Here is a 27795-nt window from a genome sequence, read left to right as displayed (position 1 = left end):
ATCAGGTTGGGACCCACACCACTAGTGAAGACACAGAAGAGGAGGGGGGTATCACAGGCTTGGGGATCCTCCCTGGGAGGGAGGGGCTTGAACCACATATTAGGCACCCCAGCTCTGAGGTCTAACACCAGGAAGACAAGCCCCTCTTAGCTGGTTTGAAAACCAGTGGGGCTTACCAGAGGGCTGTAAGAAACTGAGACTCTGCTCTTAAAGAGTGCACACACAGACATCATACTCAATGGTGAAAGTTTGAAAGCTTTTCCTCTAAAATCAGGAATAAAACAAAGTGTCCACTCTCACCACTCCTATTCAATGTAGTACTGGAAGTCCTAGCCAGAGCAATTGGGCAAGAAAAAGAAATAACAGGCTTCCAAACAGGAAAGGCAGAAGTCAAGCTGCCTTTGCTTGCAGATTATATGATCTTTTATATAAATAATCCTGAAGACTCCACTAAAAAAAATCTGTTAAACTAATCAACAAAGTCAGTAAAGTTGTAGGATACAAAATCAGCAAACAGAAATCAGTTGTGTTTTTATACATTAACAATGAAGTATTTTAAAAAGAAATAAAGAAAACAATCCCATTCACAATAGCATCAACAACAATAAAATACTTAGGAATAAATTTAACCAAGGAAGTGAAAGATCTGTACACTGAAAACTATAATACTGTGAATTAAGAAATTGAAGAATACACAAATAAATGGAAAGCTATCCTGTGTTCATGGATCAGAATAATTAATATTGTTAAAATGTCCATACTACCCAAAGTCATCTATAGATTCAATGTAATCCCCATCAAAATTCCAATGGCATTTTTCACAGAAATTTTTAAAAATCCTAAAATTTGTATAGATCCACAAAAGACCCCAAATACCCAAGGCAATCCTGAGAAAGAACAAAGCTGAAAGCATCACACTTCCTGATTCCAAAATATACTACAAAGGTATAATAATCAAAATATTATCACACTGGTAGCAAAAGAGACAAAGAGCAGTAGGACCGAATTGAGAGCCCAGAAATAAAGTCTCACATGTACACTCTACTAATATTTGACAAGGGAGCCAAGAATACTCAATGGTAAAAAGAGAGCCTATTCAATAAACAGTGCTGGGAAAACTGGATAACCACATGTAGAAGAATTAAAGTGAACCCCTACCTTACACCACTCACAAAAATTAACCATAAAACTTCAAGAAGAAAACATAGGGGAAACATGTCCTAGCAATGATTTTTTGGATATGACAACAGAAGCACACATAACAAAAGCAAAATAAATAAGTAGAACTACATCAACCTAAAAAGCTTCTACACAGAAAAATAAACAATCAACAAAATGAAAGGGCAAGCTACAGAATGGGAGAAAATATCTGCAAATCATGTATGTGATAAGGTGTTAATATCCAAAATATATAAGGAACTCATACAATGGCTATATATATATCTATATATAGATATATAGTTACAGATATAGATAGATATAGATTTCCAAACAATTCAATTAAAACTTGGGCAGAAGAACTGAATAAAAATTTTTCCAAAGAAGACTTCCAAATCACCAACAGGTTCATGAAAAGATGCTCTACATCACTAATCACCAGGGAAATGCAAATCAAAACTACAACGAGATATCACCTCAAAGAGACTAAGAGGTAACAAGTGTTGACAAGGATGCGGAAAAGGAAACCCTTGTGCACTGTTGGTGGGAATGTAAATTGGTACAGCCACTATGGTAAACAATATGGAGTCTCCTCAAAAAATTAAAAAGAAAACTACCATACATTAGCAATCCTGCTTCTGGGTATATATATATATCCAAAGAAAATGAAATCACTATTTCGAAGAGTTATCTGCACTCGCATGTTCATTGCGGCATTATTCACAATTGCCGAGAAATGGAAACAACCCAAGTGTCCATACATGGATAAACGGATATAGAAGATGTGGTATATACATAGATGGAATATTATTCAGCCATGAAAAAGAAGAAAATCCTGCCACTTGCAACAACATTTATGGATCCTTGGGGCATTATGATAAGTGAAATAAGTCAGAGAGAGAAAAATAAATACTGTATGATATAACTAAATTGTAGACTCTAAAACAGCCAAACCCAGAGAAACAGAGAATAGAATGGTTGTTGCCAGGGGCTGGGGGAAATGGGGAGATGTTGACCAAAGGATAAAATATCCAGTTAGCAGATGAATTTCTGGGAATCTAATCTACAGCATGGTGATTGCAGTTAACAGAACTGTATTATATACTTGAAAGTTGCTAAGAGAGTAGATCTTAAATGTTCTCACCGAAAAAAAGAAATGGTATTTATGTGAGGTAACAGAGTTGTGTTAACTAGCTCTGCTGTGGTAATCATTTCACAACATGTAACATACCAACAGTTTGTACACCTTAAACTTACACAATGCTATATGTCAATTACATCTCAATAAAGTTAGAAAAAATACAGAAAACAGACTTGCACAATGTTCAAGCAAAAATACTAGTTTTGGACTGCTTTTTCTTGAATTTAGTCATTGTTCCTTCTTGGATCTGTTTCGTATCACATGATAGCAGACTCATACAGGCAGCATACTTCTGATCAGGCGCAGCCAAAAAGAAGCAACTGATGGTATATGGGAGTTTAGGGATAAGCTACGAGATTTCTCCCTTTCTTCCTCTACTTTGTGAAGATTCTCCAGCAGCAACTGTGTAACTTCCACGGCTCCAACTCCAATGAGATAGAACTGGTATGGTCTGACATTGATCATTTAACCTGGCCCTGGACTCCTTTACAACCTTCTCCTTAACTTTGCCTTTGCAGCATAGGGGTAAAAGTAAATTCCTGTTCCTACTAATCATTCCATTATCTAGGTGGCCCTTCTTTACTTCTCAGCAGTTTCATCACTGGTGTTCTTAATACCCTGTATTAAATTTATTTGCAAAGACTTGAAAAAATTTGTATTTTATTTGTTATGGGAAAATACAGTATAATAAAATTTCCAAATATTAAAAAAAATTAGAAGAGACATGAAATCTCAAAATGGGGAAATGTTAGCCACGTTTAGGAAGAAAATGTACTAATATTATTGGAGGAGAGAATTCAGGAATTGGAAGATAACACTAATGAGTTTGGAAGGTATAAGACTGCGGAGAAGTTTGAATGGTGGGCTTTATGCCACAGGAAATATGGAGTGATTCAAAGTTCTATAAAGATTGTGCTCACTTCAGCAGCACATATACAAAGTTTTATAAGATTAATGTGAAAGTGGTAGGCAGTTTGGAGTGTGTGATGGAGTGATGTCAAAGAAAAATTGCACCAGATGGTTAAACAGGCAAGGTGTACTTTACTCAAGATGATTTTGTAATAGTGGAGAGAGACTGAACTCCGTTCTGCTGAAACGAAAGGCAGGGAAGTTTTTAGATGCCAGGATGAGCTGTAGGATAAATAGTAGAGGATGCTGGGGAAGAGGATGGTCAATATAATTAGACCATCTCTGTTTGCTTTGGCTCTTATCAAAGTTAGGCTCCTATACTCCCCACAGAGACTGGGAACTAGGGGCAATACCTTTCTTGAAGGTTATATTTCAAAGAGCTGACTCCCAGGTCCTTGAGAAAGACATTTCTGGGTTGTAAAATTATCAAGTGACTAGGAGAAAATTTACATCTCAAAGGGGCAGAGAAAGAATTTACAATTTCAAGTTTCTTAAAGTAAATGTTTTCAGAAAAGGGAGGTTAGGGGCCTATGGTAAAGAAGAAACCTGTCTGAAGTTTAGCCAAACTGAGGGAAACATTAAGGTCATCTTGATCAGTAGCTATAATTAGCGTTACCTTCAGGAAGGTTATTTTTTAAGGGCATGATCTATAGGACTAAAGAAAAGCAATGCTTTAGAAACTTTATCAGAAGAATCAAAAGTAACTGTCTGCTAGTTAGATACAGGTCAGGAATAATGAGAAAGGGCAGTTACAAGGTAAACTCAACTAATGTTCTCTGTGATGTAGCTTTAATAAATATGAAATAAGTAGAAAAAAAATCCATTGGTACAAGGTGAGAGCCAATTGGATGGATTGTCCAGTTAGAAATACTTATTGTCTAGTCATTATCAGTCAAGAATTAACAAACCTACTTTTATTAGATATACTTCTGTTTAGGGATTGAGAAATATCAATTATTTAAACTTAATCACTACTTCATTTCTGTGAGATTTTTAAAAATATACTTTGGGGAAAAGTAATGGAAGAGTGATATAGCACTAAAACATTGAAGTGAATGACGTAATAAGATCCTATCTTTCTCAATTTAAGGAGAAAAAAAGGGAGGGCAAAAGAAATGGGCAGAAGGTAATGTTTACCTACCAGTCATTGTGTTAAGTGTTTTCATATATTTATCTAATTTAATTCTCAGAAAACAATGAGACATAAGGAAGATATCCCATTCCGTAGATGAAACTCTGTTTACAAAGTAATATATCAACCAATTGTAGAGCTGACCCTTGAATTTAAGGCCTTACATCTGTTGAAACGCGAGAGCCAAACTCTGCTAATACATGGTGCTTAGAATAGGTAGACTTCAGTGAGCAGGAAAATTAGAGCATGCGTGAACTGACGACAAGTTTTGCTAATCTAGTAGCTTTGTGAGATTTGTCTAGATTCAAAGGCCCTTGCTCTACTAAACCATCAAATTATAGGTGGTCTCCTTCTTAAACAACCAATATTTGCAGAGCTATTCAGACTTTGGGTCATGGTATTTTTTCAAGGATTAACTATTATCACTGTCTTTTCAAATTTTAACTTTAGAAAGGCCTTGCTTTTGTTGGAAGCAATGTTAAATTTTTTTTTTAGATCATCAAAATTTATTCATCTTGTAACTAAAACTTCGTACCCTTTGACAAACATCTCCCCATTTTCCCCACCCCTCTAGTCCCTGGCAACCACAATTCTAATCTGTTTCCATGAGCTCAGTTGTTTTTTTCATTCCACATAGAACAGATACAATATTTGTCTTTCTCTTTCTAGCTTATTTTGTTTAGCATAATGCCTCCCAGGTTTACCTATGTTGTTGTAAATGGCAGGAAGTGAAATCAATGTCTTGAAGAGCTATCTGCACTCTCATGTTCATTGCAGCATTATTCACAATAGCCAAGATATGGAAACAATCCAGATGTCCATTGATGGATGAATGGATAAAGAGGAGTGGATATATATATTATTAATGCATAAGAAGAAAGCAATCCTGCCATTTACAGCAATGTTAAATTTTAATGCAGTCTGCAGGGATGAAACTTGGTCGCCCTCTGGAGGCTATTCTCAGGTCTCACTAGCATACCTTAATTTTAAGAAAAAAGTCAGGTCTTAACAATTTAACAACTCATTTTAAATGTGTGGAAATTATGTATATACATTATACTTTTTTAGAAGTTACAAAAACATTGAGTTCAAAATGCTCAAAATATTTTAAAATGATGAATTAAACATTTTATGGCATAGCATGTTTTGAATTCCTGTTCTCCCTCTGGAAATGGAGATGGTCATCATTCCCCTTTTATCATGCAATATCTATACTGTGACTAAAACCGTTATTTTTCCTCCCCTATTATAGGAACACATGGGCAATTAGTTCTATAAATTGAATGATAAAGCATATGACACAATACTATACACTCAGTTAGTACCAAGATCTTTCATTTTAGGTTTAAAAAAAAAATCTCTAAATTTCCAATTTAATTTTTTTTCTTTCTCCCAGAGGTAAAACATCAGAGCTTACAAGAACCCTTAAAAACAGAATAGCTCAAAGGATAAAAATGTTTTGTTCCCTAGTTCATTCTTTCTCAGTTTTCTTGTAGAAGGTGTATTATTCCAGTTAGTGAAAATTATACAAGCAAAGTTCTTGCCATATATTGGTGACAGCTTTTCTACATAAAGTAAGCAATTAAGGGGCTTCCCTTGTGGCGCAGTGGTTAAGAATCCGCCTGCCAATGCAGGGGACACGGGTTCCAGCCCTGGTCCCGGAAGATCCCACATGCCGCGGAGCAACTAAGCCCGTGCACCACAACTACTGAGCCTGCGCTCTAGAGTCCGTGTGCCACAACTACTGAGCCTGCGCTCTAGAGTCCATGTGCCACAACTACTGAGCCTGCGCTCTAGAGCCCGTGTGCCACAACTACTGAGGCCCGCGCACGTAGAGCCCATGCTCCGCAACGAGAAGCCACCGCAATGAGAAGCCCGCACACTGCAACGAAGAGTAGCCCCCGCTCTCCGCAACTTGAGAAAGCTCGCATGCAGCAACGAAGACCCAACACACTGCCCAAAATAATAAATAAATAAATTTTTTTTAAAAAGTAAGCAGTTATGAGCTGCTATAAACCTACTGATTCTTTACTTGATTTAAATGAATTTAATTCTTTAAATAACTGAGCAGGTAGAGAATTTAGACTCAGCCATTATTAGAGGTACCTTATACAACCAAAGTGGTATAAAAACCCTGTAACATGAGAGTGTTGTGGAGGTCCTTCTGGTCTTCTGAGACCGGGACACCCGTACCTTCATGTCCCATTTATAAATGTTCCTGTATAATGTTTGCGATGCTGAAATATTTGATGAGATAGATACACCATGCGTATTACATGCCTTCCCTATATCTCTCTCAACTACATCCCTCTAATGAGCAGCTCCAAGGCTCTATCCAGTAACAAGGTAGTGTCAGGCAGTGCTTGTTGTACTCACTGGCCTTTAATCCTCCAACTGCCTTGTAATCTCCTCCTTCACACCTTGATGCTTTGAAATGGCATATTTCCTGAGGAAAAGATTTCTAGGGAGTCCTGTATACTTGCTTGAAATGGGGACAGGAGGATGGAGGAACAGAAGGGAAGATATAGGGAAGATGAATGGATTTTTTTAATATAAATTTTTCTGCCATAAAAACTATAGGTACCAAGCAAAGCAATCAGGGAAATTTATATTCATGCATTAATTTACACTTACAACGATGAGTAGATAGAGAACATTAGATAGATTAAGGAAGTATCTAGGAGGTAAAATGGATAAGATTGATAATGGATAGGATATAGTGGCTGATGCGAGAGGTTGAAATCAAGGATTATTGTTAGGTGCCTGGTTTATACAACTGGGTGAATGGTGTCACTACACATTAAGACAAATGAAAATGAAGGAGGAGAGATTTGGCAGTTTAGGGAGACCATGAGTATTTAGCTTTATGTGTATTTTAAATGAACAGATTTAGATGTTAAATAGGCAGCTGGATTTACAGAATTCAGATTAGAGGTATCAGGTACACAAATGTCCAAACTTTATGGAGTTGGTAACTGAAGCTGTGTGTTTCTGTGAAATCATATTACAAGTTCTAGAGTGAGAGGACATAATGGCCTAGAACTGAATTTTGAAGAATTTCAACATTTAATGTCTGAGGAGAAGGGTACGTACCTGCAAAGAAGATAGAGTATGAACTGCTGCAGAGATTAGAGGAAAACCAGAGGAGTTTTTGGGTCAAGGAAAATCAAGTCTCAAAGACAGAAGCAAATCCTACTTACAGGTCAAGTAACTAGGAGATAAAATTTTCACATCGCATCCATGGATTTGGAAATAACTTATGAAGTAACTTTATATTGGAGTAATAAAAGATGGATTCTATTGGGAGTGGGTTGAAGCAGGAGAAGGAAGTAATAAAGTGAAGATATCAAATACAGATAAACATTTTTAAACAGCTTTATGGAGGTACAACTGATGCACAAAAAATGGCACATGTTTAATGTATACTATTTGATGAGTTGGGACATATGCATAAACCCATGAGACAACTAACACAATCAAGGTAATAGACATATCTGTCCCCTCCAAAAGCTTCCTTGTGTCCTATTTTTTCTGTGTGTGGTAAGAACACTTAACATGAAATCGACCCTCTTAACTAATTTTAAGTGCTTAACACTATTGTTAACTACAGACACTATTTGTACAGCAGATTTCTCAAATTTATTCATCTTGTATAACTGAAAATTCATACCTGTTGAACAACAGCTGCCTATTTCTCCCTTTCCCCAGCCCCTGGCAACCAACATTCTATTCTCTGCTTCCATGAAGTCTGATTATTTTAGATACCTCATATAAATGGAATTGTGCTGTATTTGTCCTTCTGTGACTGGCTTATTTACTTAGCGTATTGTCCTCCAGGTTCATCCCTGTTGCCACAAATGGTAAAACCTCCTTCTTCTTTTAAAGTTGAAAATATTCCATTGTAAATATATACTACATTTTTTGAACCATTCATCTGTCGATGGACATTTTGGGAAAAGCTTCTTGGCATTGATCTTGGCAATGATTTATTGACTATGACACCAAAAGCACAGCCCACAGAAGCAAAAATAGACAAGTAGAACTGCATCAAAATAAAAAGCTCCTGCACAGCAAAGGAAACAACCAACAGGATGGAAAGGCAACCAATGGAATGGGAGAAAATATTTGCAAATCATATATCTGGTAAGAGGTAAATATCCAAAATTTGTAAGGAATTCCCACAACTAAGTAGCAAAAAAGCCAAATAACTCAATTAAGAAATGGGCAAAGAACTTGAATATACATTTTCCAAAGAACACATATGAACGGCCAAAATGTATATGAAAAGGTACTCAGCATCACTAATCATCAGGGCAATGCAAATCAAAATCACAAAGAGATATCACCTCACACCTGTTAGGATGGTTAGTATCAAAAATACAAAGGTAACAAGTACTGGGGAGAATATGGAGAAATTGGATCTCTTGTACACTGTTGGTGGGAATATAAAATGGTATATAGTCACTATGGAAAACAGTATGGAGGCTTCTCAAAAAAGTTAAAAATAGAACTATCATATGATTCAGCAATCCCACTTCTGAATGGATATATGTATATATATATACATATATGTATATATATGCGTGTGTGTGTATATATATATGTATAAGAGAACTGAAATCAGGATCTCAAAAAGATTGCACTCTCATGTTCACTGAAGCATTATTCACAATTGCCAAGATACAGAAAAACATTTTCAAGAATTATTTTAAAAACTGTGCCTTTGAAGAAGAGATAGTGTGGTAATTAGTAATAGAAGTCAGGTGGAGAAAGGTGAGTTTGGTTTTGCTTTTCTTTTTTGCTTTACTCTTCTTTATCATTTTTTCCAATTTGGAAGATTTTAGAATGTTTAAAAAAGATAGTGGAAAAGATCCAGATTAGAGAAGGTATTGAACAAAATAAGGATCCTTAGAGAGTGGAAGGTGATGCAATCCAAATCAGGAGTAAGGGAATTGGGTTTAGTAGGAATATAGCTTCTGTTCTGTTAAATTACCAAAGGAGATAAAGATGGGAGCAGATGTAGTGATTCTATTATGTTAATTAACAGGAAAGTTCTCCTAATGTCTTTTCTTTTCTCTTCTGTGAATTTAAAGAGATTATCTCCTGATATTATAGCAAATGGTGGGGACATTGCCATTTGAGAATAGTGCAATAGCTGAATCACTTTGTTATACAGCAGAAACTAACACAACATTGTAAAGCAATTATACTCCAATAAAGATGTTTAAAAAAAAAGAAAAGAATAGTGCAGAAAGAGAGAACACACTGTAGAGAATGGGAAACGATGGGTCCAGATTAATGTAGCAGAATTAAAGGGCAATATTAAAGGACCTTTTAGGTTAGTGATCATGAATTTATAAAGGAAACAATCTAAACTATTATACACTTTACTTGGGAAGACTTTGAAAGCTGGAGATCAAGAAAAGAGAAAGCAATGGTTTGGGTTGATCCAGCATAATTAAAAGACACTGGAACAGGGGTAGGGACAAACACACTATTACATAATGGACATTGGAATGTAAGAGAGTAAGGAGAGATACAAAGGCAGTATCAGGAGAAAGCAAGGGAGTAAACAGACCTGCTTCAAAGTACTATCATAGTGATGGGGTATTTGAACAAGTGAACTGGAATGTGAGAAGTTATTGTAAAGGGATGGCATACTTGTGTTAATAATTTTTAAAGACTATTTCTCTTTTTCCAGCTCTGATTTTTATTTTAGAGGACTGACTCCTGAAAACTCGGTTTCCCAGGATCCACTGACAACTAGCTTCCAATTAATTGTGAGTAAAGGAAGGACTGGTGAGAGTTTGGAAGAAGGGGATAGGGGAGAACCCAGAATGCCCTCTTTCTTTGAGTTGTACATACAACTGAGGCTTCGTCTCCCTCATGCGTCCAATTCCTGCTCAAGGACTTCTCCCTCCATGTTCCCAGCACCCACCAGCAGTCTCTACATTCATTACAGTTCTGCTTAGGGGATTCAGTCTTTCCAACTTCTAGGCTGCCTTCCTATTTCATTTGACTCCAGCTTTTCTAACTTTTGAAACAAGCTCCTTTTATTAAAATCTACTTTCTAAACTCCCTGAAGCAGATTTCCTGTCCTGCATGAGTAATCCCAGGAAAAAGATTCTCAAGATGGGACTCTGGAATAAGGTTTTGAGCTTGAATGTAGTAGTGACTCCATTGCCAATGCAAAGACAAGTGCTTCTTCCGAGTAGTGGCAACGTGACCATTTAAATTACCAGCAATATTTGCTTTGAACATATTGCCAATTGAAGACAATACATTTACATGTCAAGCGGCAGCTGATTTTGTCTATTATGGCAGTAATAACTACAAGCACTACGGGGACCATTAGCTGCTTCTTATAGCACCAGAGAGCTTACAAAATGAAAATGTTCAAACTTAATGTTAAAAGGTGTTAGGTGTTTAAACTCTCAGATCGAGGCATGGGAAGACACAGAGAGCCACATTGAGGGTCTTAAAATTTTCTCATGTCTTATAGCCACACAGCAGACATGGCTGAGGATCAAGTTTCAAATCTAAAAGTGTGGGTTGCAGAATTAAAATGCAAGTTCAACATACATCTGTGCTAAGTCTCACAGATTAATATCAGGACATTGATCAGGAAGAGTTGGGTATTAAGATAACGTTATATTGAGTATTTAGGATAAGTGCAGGTAGGCAGACTCAGATTAATATGAAAACTTTTAACCCAAATCTTCCTGTGGTTTCCTCGCCAGTGGAAGCCACCCTTCTTCCTCCCCATTTGAGGAAACTAACCTTCCCTTGCTTAACATATCTCTAAAGACCTCACCTAAATAGGTTAGTTTTCAAGGAAATTTCTACTTTTCTCAAGACCCACCCACATCAGCACTTATTGCATCCTAACCTATAACTACAGTCAGATTCCAGCAGGTCCCAGGAGGCAAGTATAATGTCCACCCTGGTAGGAGTTAGCATATACATCAAAAGAAATGCTATATCCTGCTAATGTGTATCAGCAGAAACCTGTAGAATGTGCGTGTGTCATATGTTTTATAAGTGTTAGACTGAGGAAGATGGAATATAAAGTTGGAAGGGGTTGAATTTATTATGAAGAACTTACCTGACGTTCAAAGTATTAGCTCTAGCTGATGGAATTGCCTCTAATCGTTGGCTTGTTTGGCTGACTAAAACATAGATTCAATAGTCAGCAACATTCAAAGAGGGCAAGATTCCATAATTTATCTGACAGAATGCAGACAAAGGAATCCATGTACTTAATATGAGAATGTTGCAGTGGATTAATTATGTAAAACCCACTCAACTATCCCATAGTTATGCCCCCACAGAGGTCCCCGATAACATTCTTCTTCAAGACATTAAGACATTCTTTGATGAGAGAAATACAAGCATCCTTGAAAACCTCTGTGGCATCTGTCTTCTGTGGGCTAAAGATGACAATGGGGGATAGCACCAATGAATGGCCCCCGTGCTTTTAATAGGAATATGGGGTTACAGAGTAGCAGAGGTTAAGTGGTAGCATTTAATATGAGAAACAAGGTGAGTGCAATTACCATAAAGGTTAGCATGGCAGAGTGGCAGTATTTTGACCCAAAGTGATTTCCAGCAGTAACAGATTAATCACATTTACACTGGGAATTACATTGATGAGCAGGCTTGAACTGTATAAATGAGAATAAAATTCAAGCACAATGAGCAGAAACCTGCATTGATTTTCCAGGAATGAAAATTACAGCCTCGCCCAGACCTAAACCAGAGATCAGGTGGCTACAATAGCTTCAGAAACTTTGCTGCAACACTGTCAAAAGTATAGAGTGTGATTTTTTTTTCTCCAGGTCTACCTCAAAGGGGTTTACAATTTTCCAGGGGGAATGTTTAGAAAGAAAAGTGGAAAACTCAGAATTTTTCAGAGATTATTAAGATAAATTTACACACCTGAGGTTCCAAAACATCACTGTGGTCTTCGGGTCATAATAGGGCTTATGGAAGCCATGTGATAATTGGAATTTTGACACAAGTCAAAATTGAGGTGTCACTAGAAATCCTGTGCAGTGACCTACACTATATTTCCCCATATCTGAATGTATTTTTGGAGTACACATACTTGGAAAAGGACAGAACTCTCAACCAAGGTAAGTGCTATTAAGAACGGCTACTGCCTGACATCCATTAGGATAGCTATTATTAAAAACAATAATAAATAACAAGTATTGGCATGGATGTGTAGAAATCTGAACCCTTCTACATTGTAGTTCCTCAAAAAATTAAACAGAATTACCATACGATCTAGCTATTTTACTTCAGAGTATATATCCAAAGGAATTAAAAGCAGGACTTGAACAGATGTTTGTAATCTCATGTTCTTAGCGGCATTATTCACAATAGCCAAAAGATGGAAACAACCTAAATGTCCATCAACAGAGGAATGGATAAACAAAATGTAGTATATACATGCAATGGAATATTAATGACCCTTAAAAGGTAAAAAATTCTGACACACACTACGACACGGATGAACTTTGAAGACATTATGCTAAATGAAATAAGCCAGAACCGAAAACACAAATACTGTGATTCCAGTCATATGAGGTACTAGAGTAGTCAAATTTATATAGACAGAAAATAGAATGGTGATTGCCAGGGTCTGGGTGCAGTGATGAATGGAGAGGTGTTGTTTAATGGGTACAGAGTTTCAGTTTGGGAAGATGAAAAAAGTCCTGGAGATGAATGGTAATGATGGTTGCACAACAACGTGAATGTACTTAATGCCACTAAATGGTACACCTAAACATGGTTAAGATGGTAACTTTTATGTCATGCGTATTTTGCCACAACTGGAAAAAAATACATAGGAAGGGCCAAGTGGAAGCTCCTGGAACTGTCCCTACATGAAAACAATACCAAAAAATAGCAATAGCACATATCTGGGGAATTTGCAGAGACTAAAATAACCATGCAGATGGTGACCTCCATCACCTGCCCCATTTAAATAATCTGTTTGGCTTGTAAAAAAGGCAAATAAGTCATGGACAATGACTGTTGATTATCATAAGATAATGAGGTACTAATTCTAATCAAAGCTGCTAGATTTTATGGGCCTTTTTTTTCCTGGAACAAATCAAAACATCTCTAACTCCTGATATACAGCTATTGATATGGCGAATAGTTGTCTCCACATCAAACAGCAAAGATAATGGAGCAGTTTACTTTTACCTGACAGAGATAGAAGTACACTCAAACTTTCTCTGTCTTACTTGAGTGCTATGCCAAGTCTCCTGATGTCTATAATATATAGTCCATAGGGAGATTAGACATCTGGATATCACGAAAGCATTATGATAGTCCATTGTATTGATGAGTTTATGGTGAATGGACATGAGAAAAAGTAGGAAGTACTCAAGTTGTGTCAGTAAGATACACAGATGTCAAAGAGTGGGAAATAAACTCCATGAAAATTTAGGATGTCAAATATATCACAGCCTAAGTATGATAATGCACACAAACAGAAACCAACCTCCAGAAAGCACTGAAGATCATGCTGATTTGTTTTAAAGATGGAGGCAGCACACAGCTAGGATTCCGAAAGATTTTTTATACACTCCCTTTCCTAAATCCCATTCCTGATAATGACTGCTCTTTCCTTTTACCACTTCTCTCCTGTCCTCACCCTTCCTTTATTGTTCCCTATCCTTCTTACCCATCTGCCCTCTTTCATTCTTCCTCATAGAGAATAGCCTGGGCTATTATTTATATTCTTTACATTCTTTATATCTCTCTCCCATCCACCCCCCCACCTCAACAAAGGCCTTGTACCAATTAAGAAAGTAAACATTTCAAGTCCTCAGAGTATTGAGAGGAGAAAGGTTATGGGGAAATAGCAAATCCTGACAATTTAAATATTCTCTATGTATCACATAAGTATATTTATCTTAAATAAATTCATACATGCAATAATATTACAAATAGAAAATATTCACAAGCTACCAGACTGCCAAATTCTGCATGAGATACAAAATCACATACCCATGCTATCTGCTTTTCAATTTACAATTAAAACCATGTTACCGCAGAATTTTAAAAATAGCATTTTGATAATTATAAAAGAAAAAATTATAACTACATCAAAATTTTAAATTTCTGCACTTTTAAAGACACCATTAGAAAACGAAAGGGCAAGCCACAGATTGGAAAAAATATTCATGAGATATATATAGATATAGATATAGATATATACATAACATAGACTGGCATCCAGGATATGTAAGATGATCTTACAACTCAATAGTGAAGTAGTATTTGGGGGAAAGTGTACTGACATCTCTAATTGACTTTGAAATGTATCAAAAACATTAGATGGATTGATGGAAAGATAGAGAGATGGATAGATAGGTAAATATATAATAAAGAAAAACATTAATCGTAGCATGTATGTGATAGGCATATGAATATTCACTACAAAATTATTTCAACTTTGCTATATATTTAAAAATTTCCATAATAAATAGTTGGAAGTATAGTTTTTCATCAAATGCATGTAATTGGTTTTCAGACTGCACTTCACAAAACTAAATTTGAAGCAACAGGATACTGTTACTGTATCTTTTTTTAAAAAATGGGTGAGTGACTTCTGGATTTTCTAAAATATGTAATGAGCATCTTCAGACAGAACAGATCCTACCCTGACCTCTACTTGGTAAAATCTATTTGAAAGTTTGTTTTACCTCTTCTTACCCTTGAAATGACTCTGGGGGGAGATTTTTAACAATGGTTCATCTTTAAATCACATATTAAAAAAAGGGTCTACCTGTCCATCTCCTTTGGAAGGCTCCAAGGCAAGTTGCAGACGTCATGGAGATGACATTTCTACAAAGAATGTGTCTTCTTCTCTGTGGGGCACAGTAAGATAACATTTTAATAGAGAAAATATATAAATACATCACTGTTTCCAAAGAAATTAACATTTGCTTCCTATATTTTGCAACCCAGATCAATAAGAGTGGGGCTTTAAAAGGGCAAATGTTTTTCCTATCAAACTTTCCCTCTTCAGAAATGGGAAAAAAAAGGTCAGCAAGATTTTATCCATGAGTAGTGTGTTTTTATGTTTGTGTTGAAACTCAGTATCTTCAGGGTATCAAATGCTGTAGTTTAACCAAATTCTCATAAAAGAAAATAAGAAAAGAAAGAGAAAGAACCAAGGACTGTAAAGTAGAACCAAGGAGAAGTATAAATGGGAAAGATGGATTAAATGAACCAGAGGGCGAAAAAAATGGGTTTCTAGAACCAGACTGTATATGGCCAGAGTCAGATCAGTGCCCCCTATAAGAGAATAAAGGACAGTTGTTTTGATTCTTCATCCATAGTTGAGGCTGTTTGACAGAAAGGTAATCTACCATGACCTATAAAAACCTTGCTATTATATGTTAATGATGTAGTTGTTAAGCCATTGCGAGAAGAGTAATATTTCCAACAGAGCTGCAAATCACCAATTTAGAAAGCCCCATGGAAAAACAAATATATTTCCTGTTGTGAAATCATTGTGGTTATGTACAGTGTCAGTGCCTGATGCTTGTACATAGCTATTTGATGCTAAGGATTCTGAGCTTCCTTGCTATTGAGTCCATATTCTTATGGGTGAAAGCTAGTTAAAATAAACCTCAAGGGAAGTCTTGCTGGGAAAAAGGAATTCATTAAAGGGGCAGTGTCTGGTCTGAGAAGGATGAGTCCAACTGGAAAAAAATTAATTCTGCCAGTTTTTCTTTGTGGCAGAGGTGGCACTTATCATAATAATAAAATTCTGAGAATTCTTATCTTGCTTAAAGACACCTGCCATGTAAACTCATCATAAAGCGTATTCACATTGTAGAATAGGAGAAAAAAAGAAGTAACTGGCAGAAGCAGTCTCCCCTACCTTGAATCCTCAAGATCTGCTCTCATGCAGACCACTAGAATTAATTAATTAATTGAAATTAATTTGGAATTAATTAATTAATTCCAAAAATGTTTCTAGTTAATTACTATGTGTCCAACGTTGTACTAAGCACTCAAGAAATAAGTGAGCATTTGTTTGAGTCATTGCCAAGTTCAACTGTCACTCTTTTTTTATTCTCCATTTCAGTGAAGTATAGTTGATTTTTATTGGAGTACAGTTGATTTACAATATTAGTTTCAGCTGTACAATATAGTGATTCAGTATTTTTATAGATTATACTCCATTTAAAGTTATTACAAATGTCATTCTTAATATCATCATCTATGTCAATGGTGGCCTTAGAGTTGTATAGTACATGAATATACAGCCATGCATCATGGACCTGTTGGGTAGTAAGGACAGAGCAATGAACAAATACAGACATGATCCCTGTTCTTATAGAATTTACTATTATTGTCTAGTTTGGATAAATTAAACAAAAGTTACAGACAGTGATGAGTCATAAATCTAACAAAACAGAATACACATTATAAAGCAGCATGGATCAGGGGATGTGGCATTACAGATAGTAGGATCAGGAAAGATCACTCTAAGGAAAGTGTTTTTGAACACTTAATACATAGGATCCAGCCATATGAAGATCTATATGAAGAACAAACCAGACAGGAGAAAGAGCAACTGTAAAGGTACTGAGGTGAGAATGAGGTTGGTTGGAATATTCAAGTTCTAAGAATTGACAGAAAATTAATGGGGCTAGGATGGAGCAAATAACAGGAAAGTAGTACAAACTGAGAATAGAATTAGACTGAATGAGTGTATCCCACCAAAATTCATATGTTGATATCCAATATGATGGTATTAGGAGGTGGGGCCTTTGGGAGGTGATTAGGTCATGACCATGGAGTCTTCATGAATGGGAATAGTACACTTATAAAAGAGACCTCAAAGAGCTCTCTCTCCCCTTCCACCATGTGAGCGATAAGATGGCTGTCTATGAACAAGAATGTGGGCTCTCCACTCTCACCACTATTATTCAACATAGGTTTGGAAGTTTTCGCCACAGCAATCAGAGAAGAAAAAGAAATAAAAGGAATCCAAATCGGAAAAGAAGAAGTAAACCTGTCACTGTTTGCAGATGACATGATACTATACATAGAGAATCCTAAAGACTCTACCAGAAAACTACTGGAGCTAATCAATGAATTTGGTAAAGTAGCAAGATAAAAAATTGAAGCACAGAAATCTCTTGCATTCCTATACACTAATGATGAAAAATCTGAAAGAGAAATTAAGGAAACACTCCCATTTACCACTGCAACAAAAAGAATAAAATACCTAGGAATAAACCTACCAGAGGAGACAAAAGACCTGTAAGCAGAAAACTATAGGAAGTTGATGAAAGAAATTAAAGATGATACAAACAGATGGAGAGATATATCATGTTCTTGAATTGGAAGAATCAACATTGTGTAAATGACTATACTGCCCAAAGCAATCTACAGATTCAATGCAATCCCTATCAAACTACCAATGGCATTTCTCACAGAACTAGAACCAAAAAATTCACAATTTGTATGGAAACGCAAAAGATCCCGAATAGCCAAAGCAATCTTGAAAAAGAAAAACAGACCTGGAGGAATCAGGCTCCCTGACTTCAGACTACATTACAAAGCTACAATAATCAAGAGTATGGTACTGGCAAAAAACCAGAAATATAGATCAATGGAACAGGATCGAAAGCCCAGAGATAAGCCCATGCACATATGGTCACCTTACCTTTGATAAAGGATGCAAGAATATACAATGGAGAAAAGACAGCCTCTTCAATAAGTGGTGCTGGGAAAACTGGACAGCTACATGTAAAACAATGAAATTAGAACACTCCCTAACACCATACACAAAAATAAAGTCAAAATGGATTAAAGATCTAAATGTAAGGCCAGACACTATCAAACTCTTAGAGGAAAACATAGGCAGAACACTCTATGACATAAATCACAGCAAGATCCTTTTTGACCCACCTCCTACAGAAATGGAAATAAAAACAAAAATAAACAAATGGGACCTAATGAAACTTCAAAGCTTTTGCACAGCAAAGGAAACCACAAACAAGGCGAAAAGACAACCCTCAGAATGGGAGAAAATATTTGCAAATGAAGCAACTGACAAAGGATTAATCTCCAAAATTTACATGCAGCTCATGCAGCTCAATAACAAAAAAAACAAACAACCCAATCCAAAAATGGGCAGAAGATCTCAATAGACATTTCTCCAAAGAAGATATACAGATTGCCAACAAACACATGAAAGGATGCTCAACATCACTAATCATTAGAGAAATGCAAATCAAAACTACAATGAGGTATCACCTCACACCAGTTAGAATGGCCATCATCAAAAAATCTACAAACAATAAATGCTGGAGAGGGTGTGGAGAAAAGGGAACCCTCTTGCACTGTTGGTGGGTATGTAAATTGATACAGCCACTATGGAGAACAGTATACACGTTCCTTAAAACACTACAAATAGAACTACCATATGACCCAGCAATCCCACTACTGGGCATATACCCTGAGAAAACCATAATTCAAAAAGTCATGTACCACAGGGCGAGAGAGAGTCATGGACATACACACACTAACAAACGTAGTAAGGTAGATAGCTAGTGGGAAGCAGCCGCATGGCACAGGGATATTAGCTCGGTGCTTTGTGACAGCCTGGAGGGGTCGGATAGGGAGAGTGGGAGGGAGGGAGACGCAAGAGGGAGGACATATGGGAACATATGTATATATATAACTGATTCACTTTGTTATAGAGCAGAAACTAACACACCATTGTAAAGCAATTGTACCCCAATAAAGATGTTAAAAAAAAAAAAAAAAAAAGTCATGCACCACAATGTTCATTGCAGCTCTGTTTACAATAGCCAGGACATGGAAGCAACCTAAGTGTCCATCAACAGATGAATGGATAAAGAAGATGTGGCACATATATATAATGGAATATTACTTAGCCATAAAAAGAAACGAAATTGAGTTATTTCTAGTGAGGTGGATGGACCTAGAGTCTGTCCTACAGAGTGAAGTAACTCAGAAAGAGAAAAACAAATACCGTATGCTAACACACATATATGGAATCTAAAAAACAACAACAAAAATCACAGTTATGAAGAACCTAGGGGCAGGACAGGAATTACGCTTAGTGAAATAAGTCAGACAGAGAAAGACAAATACTGTATGTTATCATTTATATGTGGAATCTAAAAAATAAAATGAATGAATATAAGAAAACTGAAATAGACTCACAGCTATAGAGAACAGACTAGTGGTTACCAGTGGGGAAAGAGAAGGAGGAAGGGTCAAGATAGGGGTAGGGGATAAAGAGGTATAAAATGTGTAAAATAAATTAGCTACAAAGATATATTTACAGTTCAGGAAATATGGCCAATATTTTATAATAACTTTAAATGGAGTATAATCTATAAAAATATTGAATCACTATGTTCTACACCTGAAAGTAATATAATATTGTAAATCAACTATACTTCAATTTAAAAAAATGAAATAAACTCTTAAAAGCAATAATAAAAAGGCAAATAACCCAATAGAAAAATAGGCAAAAAATTCAATAGACCCTTCAAAAAACAGCAAATCCCCAAAGCCAATAACTATATTTAAAATTGTAAAATATTTATATTTTCACTAGTAATCATGAAAACTAAAATTCACACCATAATGAGGTACCACTACACACAGATTAGATAGGAAATATTAAAATAAATGATAACAACTAATGTCAAGGAATTTAAATATGAATCACCACCACTGTTGGAAGTGTAAGTTGATTTGACCACTTGTCATTATCTTGTGGTTTAAGGATGTATTTTCTCTGTGACTCAGCATCTCATTCCTGAAACTTCCCTGTAACCCAGTATTTCACTCCCTAGAGAAATGTGTTCTCCTGTGTACTAAGATACATATATAAAAATGTATGTTGTTCAGCATTGTTCATGACAGCCATAAATAGAAAACAACACAAATATCTGTCAACAGTATTATAGGAATATGCACATAAGTAATAAATCTACAAAGAAAAACAATGAATGGATTAACATAAAAGTTAGGTAAGTGGTTATTGTTTGTGCTATGGGAGGGTTTTGTGATGATGCAAGGCATGGAGGGGATTCTTGGTTGTTGCCAATGTTCCATTTCTTGACCTGTGTGATTGTAACAATTGTTATTGCTTCATAATTTTCATTAAATGTACATAGAGTCTATACATTTTCCATCTAAACTCACAAAGAAAAACAGCTATTGTCCTTACTACCTAGGGAGTTAAGTACACAGGAATGATGCTACAGATGAATACTTATGTCTCCACAGCGACGCTTGCTGGCCACAAAAGCTAAGCACCAGGATAACTGCCTTTCCTTATTTTCAAATTCCAAGTCTCACAGAAATGCACTGAGTTTGTGGAATTTCTTTTACATAAAGATCCCAAGCTGAAAGAGGGTCTGGGATTTTTTTTCTTAACTTCTAACCTCTGCCTTAGGAAGGTATACTAGAAAATGCAGTAGACCCCTTATCCTCAGGGTATACATTCCAAGACCCCAGCGGTTGCATGAAACAGCAGATAGCACCGAATCCTATATATACTGTGTTTTTCCTATACTTACATACCTATGATAAAGTTTATAAGATAGGCACAGTAAGAGGTTAACAACAACTAATAATAAAATGTAAAAATTATAGCACTATACTATAATAAAAGTTATGTGAATGTGGTCCCTTCCTCTCTCAAAATATCTTATTGTACTAATTTAATGCCTTTTCCATCTTAACTAAGTACTTATCATGCACTGTGGCCATAACTTTTGCAATTTGAGGTGTGACTGGAAAACTAGCATGAATTTATTTTTCCTACTTCACAATTTCACATACAGAAGATTCATTCTTACCATAGATCTTCGCAACCTCAGCATATGATTTTTTCTTTCCTTATTAAACCAAGAACTTTCACCTTTTCACCTAAAGAAAGTACTTTACAGCTTCTCTTTGGCATATCCAAATTGCCAGCATCACTTCTCTTTTGCTTTGGGGCCATTATTAAGTAAAATAAGGGTGACTTGGACACAAGCACTGTGATACCGAGACAGTCAGTTCTATAACCAAGATGGCTACTAAGTGACTAAGGGGTGAGATACGCCAGACAAAGGGATGGTCCATACCCCGGTGGGTGGATGGATGATACAAGATTTCATCGCACTACGCAGAAATTTATGAATTGTTTATTTCTGGAAGTTTCTATTTAATATTTTTGGACTTCGGTTGACTGTGGGTAACTCAAACAGCAGAAAATGAAACCTCGAATAAAGGGAAATGACTATAGATCAAATAGATGCTGAATGCCAATCCACTTATTTCACTCTAGGAGTAATCTTGGATGAATCAATTATAATACCATCTGAACTCTCCAAATATCTTTAGTTCTTTAAGATTGGTAAGCAGTGGTCTTGTTAATGAGGTAAGTAATTCTTTTTCCCCTTGTCAATAAACAACATGGTGCACATATTCACTGAAGTGTGTCAAAACTCACACCTGTTAAATGACATTTTCAAATTAACTTCCTTAAGGTGATCTTGCCCTTAGAGAAGTAACTTTTCTCGCTTTTTCAGAGTACTTAACTCCAAGAATCGAGTTTATTATTTAACTATACCTACACTTCCAAATACTCTAACCAATAGCCACTGTCCCCAAAGAGTTTAGACTCTAGTGTTGTCCCGAAGCATTTTTTCAAAGGAAAAAAGAAACTCACTAGAAAAAAGTATTTATATTCTCTTTAGGTTTAGTCTTCCTATGGGTATCAAATAATATTCACTCCTTCCTTAAATCTAACACAAACAAAAAAATTCCTGAATCTATACCATGCCAACTTCTGAATTCTGAATTTGGGATATAGTAAATTAATGATTAATAGTTTCTTCTTCAACGTCCTTTAGTACAAACACACACACATGCTAATTTTCTTAGTCTTTTAAAATACCATCACAATTGAATAAGATTACTAACTTCGATACTAAGATATCATAATATAGGATTTCCTACTATGGTACCATAAAACATTGATCTCTGATGGCTCAATCACACTGAAAAGCTCTACAAACTCTGGGGTTCTACAGCTGTAGTTCTCCTTTTGCACTGCTTATTGAGAGGAAAAATTTGTATTCATACCTTATAACTTCTCTTTAAACTTGCCTTCCATTCTTAGGTTGCTTAAGATTTTGTATATTCAAATCTGTCCATAAATTGGAGTCAAATATTACTCTGACATTTTATTAGGCGCTAAAATCAGTGGAAAATGTTTTTTAAGGGGGTAAAGTCAAAATTACCCTTGAAAATCTCTTAAATCAATCATAATATACACTGTCCACTAAATAATTTATATCAGTTTCTCTAAAGCTTATTTAATCAATTTCCCTTACCCATCCTCTCAATTAATTATTCAATGAATTATTTGAGAATGGCAGAGAATCATGAATTCCTAAATAATGCATCCTTCTTCTCACGTACCTACTGGCTGTCTTTTCACTAGTTTCAAGCCCTGTTTCAAATGTAGCTGGAGCCAAATACTGTATCAACTGCATTGCCCCCATCAATATTGTCATATCATTCAGGGACTTTTCCTCCGTCTTCATAAATAATCTAATTTCCCTTCTATCATCCATTTTGGATGATGCAGATACACAAATGACCTTCCCCAGACTTCTTCCCTCTCTTCATAGCCTGATAACAGCTTGTGAAATTTTCCTATGGGAAACTAATAAACTCACAAGAAAGCATTAACCTAGGCATTCATGTTAAACCATGCATTCTCAAACTTGACACTCGGCCAATGCTTCCAGGCCAAGATTACTACTTTTCTCAAGTTACTCCCCGGCTGAAAGAGTACTCATTACATCAATTTACAAAAGCTGTGAGCACTCCCCTTCCTCAGCAACAATCTGGTAGTTTAGATAAACGGTGGAGTATTTCTTGGCTAACTTCTATGGTAGTCTTAGATGGAGGCACAGCCGTATGTTACGTCACAGTACAATAATCTCAGACAAGACCACAAGTATATAAATCCTTATTTATGTAGACTTGAATATCTGGAAGAGCATGAAAGTGTGTCTGTTACTAGAAGAAAAGCCTACTTTACAATACAAAACACATAGAGAACAGTGGATAGCACGGATAGTGTTTTCCTCTTTTCCATTTAAAGTCTATACAGGTTTCAGCTTAAAGCTGCATCACTGTAGGTTCTCCCTAACTTTTCTCCTCTTCACCATGACGTTGGTTTTTTTAGCTTTCTTCTTACTCTCCAAGGCTTGATTAGCAGTCAATAGGCTCATTTCATCTTCTCAGCAAGATAGGCTGTGGGAGAGGTCAGGTACCTTGAAGGTCCTACAGAATTATGTTTTAATCTTTCAGTTAAACATCTACAATCAAAATTTCTCTTGCAAATGTTGATAGCCTTTATTTGATGTTATGATAATAGAAACTTTCTTTTCTCATCTAAGCTAAGGATCTCTTCTGGGGGGGGATGACCAAAAAAAGGGAGGGGGGGATTTGGAGAAAACAAATCTTGTCTTACTGCATAACACTGAAGAGACAGAACAGAATTATATGGCACTTTTTCTTGAGGAGATGATGACATTGCACTGTGGTATTCTTTTTTTTTCTTTAATTAATTAATTTATTTATTTTTGGCTGCGTTGGGTCTTCATTGCCACGCGTGGGCTTTCTCTAGTTGCGGCGAGTGGGGATTACTCTTCATCGCGGTGTGTGGGTTTCTCATTGCGGTGTCTTCTCTTGTTGCAGAGCATGGGCTCTAGGCACGTGGGCTTCAGTAGTTGTGCCATGCAGGCTCAGTAGTTACGGCACACGGGCTTAGCTGCTCTGGGCATGTGGGATCTTCCTGGACCAGGGCTCGAACCCATGTCCCCTGCCTTGGCAGGCAGATTCTTAACCACTGCGCCACCAGGGAAGTTCTGCACTGTGGTATTCTGAGAGAAGTGGAATTTTTTAAAATTGTTTTGCATAGAGGGAATTTACCACCATAGTGGTGATATCTGATTTCTCTTGTGTCTTAACTTCTGAGACCTAAAGCCATTCAGCAGTGTTTTCTTGGTAGCTCTTGAAATACCAGACTGTAGTAGAAGAAATTACAGACCTTTCTCCAATGTCTAAAGCCAGTTTATTAACCAGAAGCACAATTTAAGGACTCTGTACTTCAAATAAATCAAATCCTGATAGTCTCTAATTTATACATAATCTTTCAGTTCCATTATTTTTCATTTCCAAAGATAATTTTTTTTAAATCCACTAGGCTATATTTTCTACCTAAACTATATGTTCCATTAAAATAAAAGTATGGGGGTTGCTAAATGGGCCAAAATCCTCTCATGTTCTATCATGTATGTCATTAAAAATAATTTAGAAAACAATGCCATGTTTATTATCAGATTTTGTGTCTGTTATAAAAGATACATTGGAAAACCAGGGTAATCATATGTGGTTTGATTGAGAAATTCAATCTTGATGAAGTAAAAAAATTAAAATGTTTAATTTTTTTTTCAGTAACTGCTACAAGGGAAATTTAATGTTTTTGCAGTCTAGACCAAAAATTACATCTAATTTTAAAGAATTCATTTAAGTAAATATATGGACATTTCATGTACTGCTATTATTATGTTATTATTTTTATTGGGGGGATATTTGTTCAAAGCAACAACTCCAAATAGCCAAAAAGCTTCCCACATGCTCTTCTCTACATTTCTGTTTTATTTAATTATAACGCTGAGTTTAGAATTAAAAAGAAAAAGGGGAAAAGAGGGAGACCCTCCTCTGACTACAAGCACAATTAGCTGCCCATTAGCAGTTATGATCCTGGTCTTCTGCCTCTGATATCAGTGGCCTCTAATAACATGGGATGGGTTCACTCTGTGGCTTCAGCATGGGAAGAGTTTATGGTTCATCCTCATTCTTGCCTCTTTTACAACGGAAGACACCCCCAAAGTGGAAGCCATGTCTTACTTTTGTCACTTCCAGCAATAACCCCCTCCAACTTATTCTCTGAGCTACTACTGTTCGACCACACTGAGTTCTCTTTTAAGCTCTCTGAGAGTGACAGTGAAGTAACTGGAGGATTGGTATTTTTATCATCTCTTACCCAGAAACACTGTTTCTTCTACCAGGTCTAACTGGTAGAACAAATTTTCAAACAACAAATTTTCAAACACACAAAACCTATCAAATGATTTGTTTGTTGCTTTGTTTTAATCTCAATAACTGTAGCTTTCATCTCTAGAAGTTAAATTTGGTTATTTTATATATCTTCTATATTTCTACATAACTTTTCTAAACATGTGTGGTACAATTATAAAAGCTATTTTGACTTCCTTATCTTCTAATTCTAACATCTGTGCCAGTTTTGAGTCACTTTCAAGTGATTATTCTTATTATAGTTCATCTTTTCCTGTCCCTTTGTATGCCTGGTAATCTTTGGTTGGATGCCATAACTTATTAATTTTGCCTTGTAGTAGTGATGAATATTTTTGTATTTCTATAAATATTATTGAGTTTTGCTCTGGAACATAGTTAAGTTACTTGGAAAGGTTTTCACCTTTTTGTGTCTTGCCTTTAAGATTTGTTCTGCTCTCAGAAACTTCATTAGTTAAATGTTTTATATCTATTGTCTAGATGATGAAAATGAAATTCCTAGAGAAAATGTAAAAGCCATGTACCTAGCTGTGGTAGGATCTCAAAAATTATCATTGAATAATTTGAATTCATATCCCTCTGATTCTAAAAACACCATGGTGCCACTCTTCACAACGTTCCGGTTTTTAATTAACTCACTTATTAGCTAGATGAAAAGTTCCTCAAAAGTTTCTTAAATATAAAATTTAAATACTGTGCTAAACAAAACAATATAATAATTTTCTTACCACTGGCTGTAACAATTTACTCATCTAATTCAGGCTTTTCACTTAACAGTAATTATATATGGTTATAATATGTGAAAATATGCAACTAGAACTTACGTTGGAAAAATATCTGTTGTTACATTTTATATTATAAAAATGTTTTCACTGTACAGGAAAAGCCAGACATATTCTAAAATATTTATTTGCATTAATGTCTTGGATATATATTTTCCTTTAATAATGAATAAAACTAATTACTGACAATAGCATTGATTGAGAAGGAGTATAATTTTGAGGTTCCTGCCTCAGAGATGATGTTAATCTTCATGTTCACATTTCATGTAGTTTAGTTCAGAAAAAAGTTTTCATTTTCCTCTTTGTAACTAAAAGAATCCCCATTCTGCATTCAGAACAGTAACAGTAAAAAACAAAGGCCTACTTTATATAAAGTCAGAATTTACAAACACACACCCATATATACATATATACATATATGTATGTGTGTGTGTGTGTATATATATACATATATATATAAAACTTCCTTATTCTTGTTTCCAAAATATTATTGTAAAGAAAATTATGATTTATGTGGTATTTGTTCATGAATAAACTCTAATGGAGAGTTCTACTCCTTGTTTTTGTCCAGTGTATGAACACATATATAAGTTATGGAAATCCCCATCTTATGAGGAAGAATCTGTCTCTCATTACAGAGATTGAAAATGCCAGCTACTTAATCTCTGAGTATCCTTTAAAGCCAGAGGCTAGCATATGACCTTAGCTCCGACAATCAGTTATATCCATTCTGGAGACTGGACTAGAAGCTACTGACAAGAAGAAAAGACTGCTTAGAATATATTCTGGAAGTGGGAAGCACAAACTGTTTTCAGTATCCAGAACAAATGTATCAGTGATTCATATTACTGTATTTAGCATCCCCTATCATTGATATTTGTAGTTCCAGCTGAAGTGTCTCTGCCCAGTGACTCTTGCACTAGGTTGTTCCCTGGACCAATTCTACAGCATGATTCCTAGGCATAAGTTTAAACTTCCAAATACCAATCCTGGTTCTTGAATCTTTTATTTAGAGATTCCATAAACTGTCCAATATCTTTTTAATAGTTTATTTTCTACTTAATTAACCCAGAGTAAGTCACCGATTGCTCTAACATAAAAATTGATACCAGGAGAGATCAGAGACAACAGATCATTGAGGATATAGGGGAAATCGCCATCACTTATCTAGCCTGGTTGGCACTAAAGGCAGTAAATCTCTAGTTGGCAATAAGAAACAAATTGAGAAAAAATTATCCTTAGAGTCTCCTGGAACTTAAAGCCTACTAGTGACCTAACTAGGGAAAATCAAGTAGTAACTCACATGTAAAAGTATGAAGGTCCTGGGACTTCCCTGGTGGCACAGTGGTTAGGAATCCACCTGACAGTGCGAGGGACACGGGTTCAAGCACTGGTCCAGGAAGCAACTAAGCCCACGAGCCACAACTACTGAGCCCACGTGCCACAACTACTGAAGCCTATGAGCCTAGAGCCTGTGCTCT

Source organism: Delphinapterus leucas, chromosome X (assembly GCF_059928025.1).
Source record: "Delphinapterus leucas isolate spDelLeu-1000000601 "Yukka" chromosome X, BTC_Dleu_Yukka2, whole genome shotgun sequence".
NCBI classification, from domain to species: Eukaryota; Metazoa; Chordata; class Mammalia; order Artiodactyla; family Monodontidae; genus Delphinapterus; species Delphinapterus leucas.
This window is presented reverse-complemented; position numbering follows the sequence as displayed.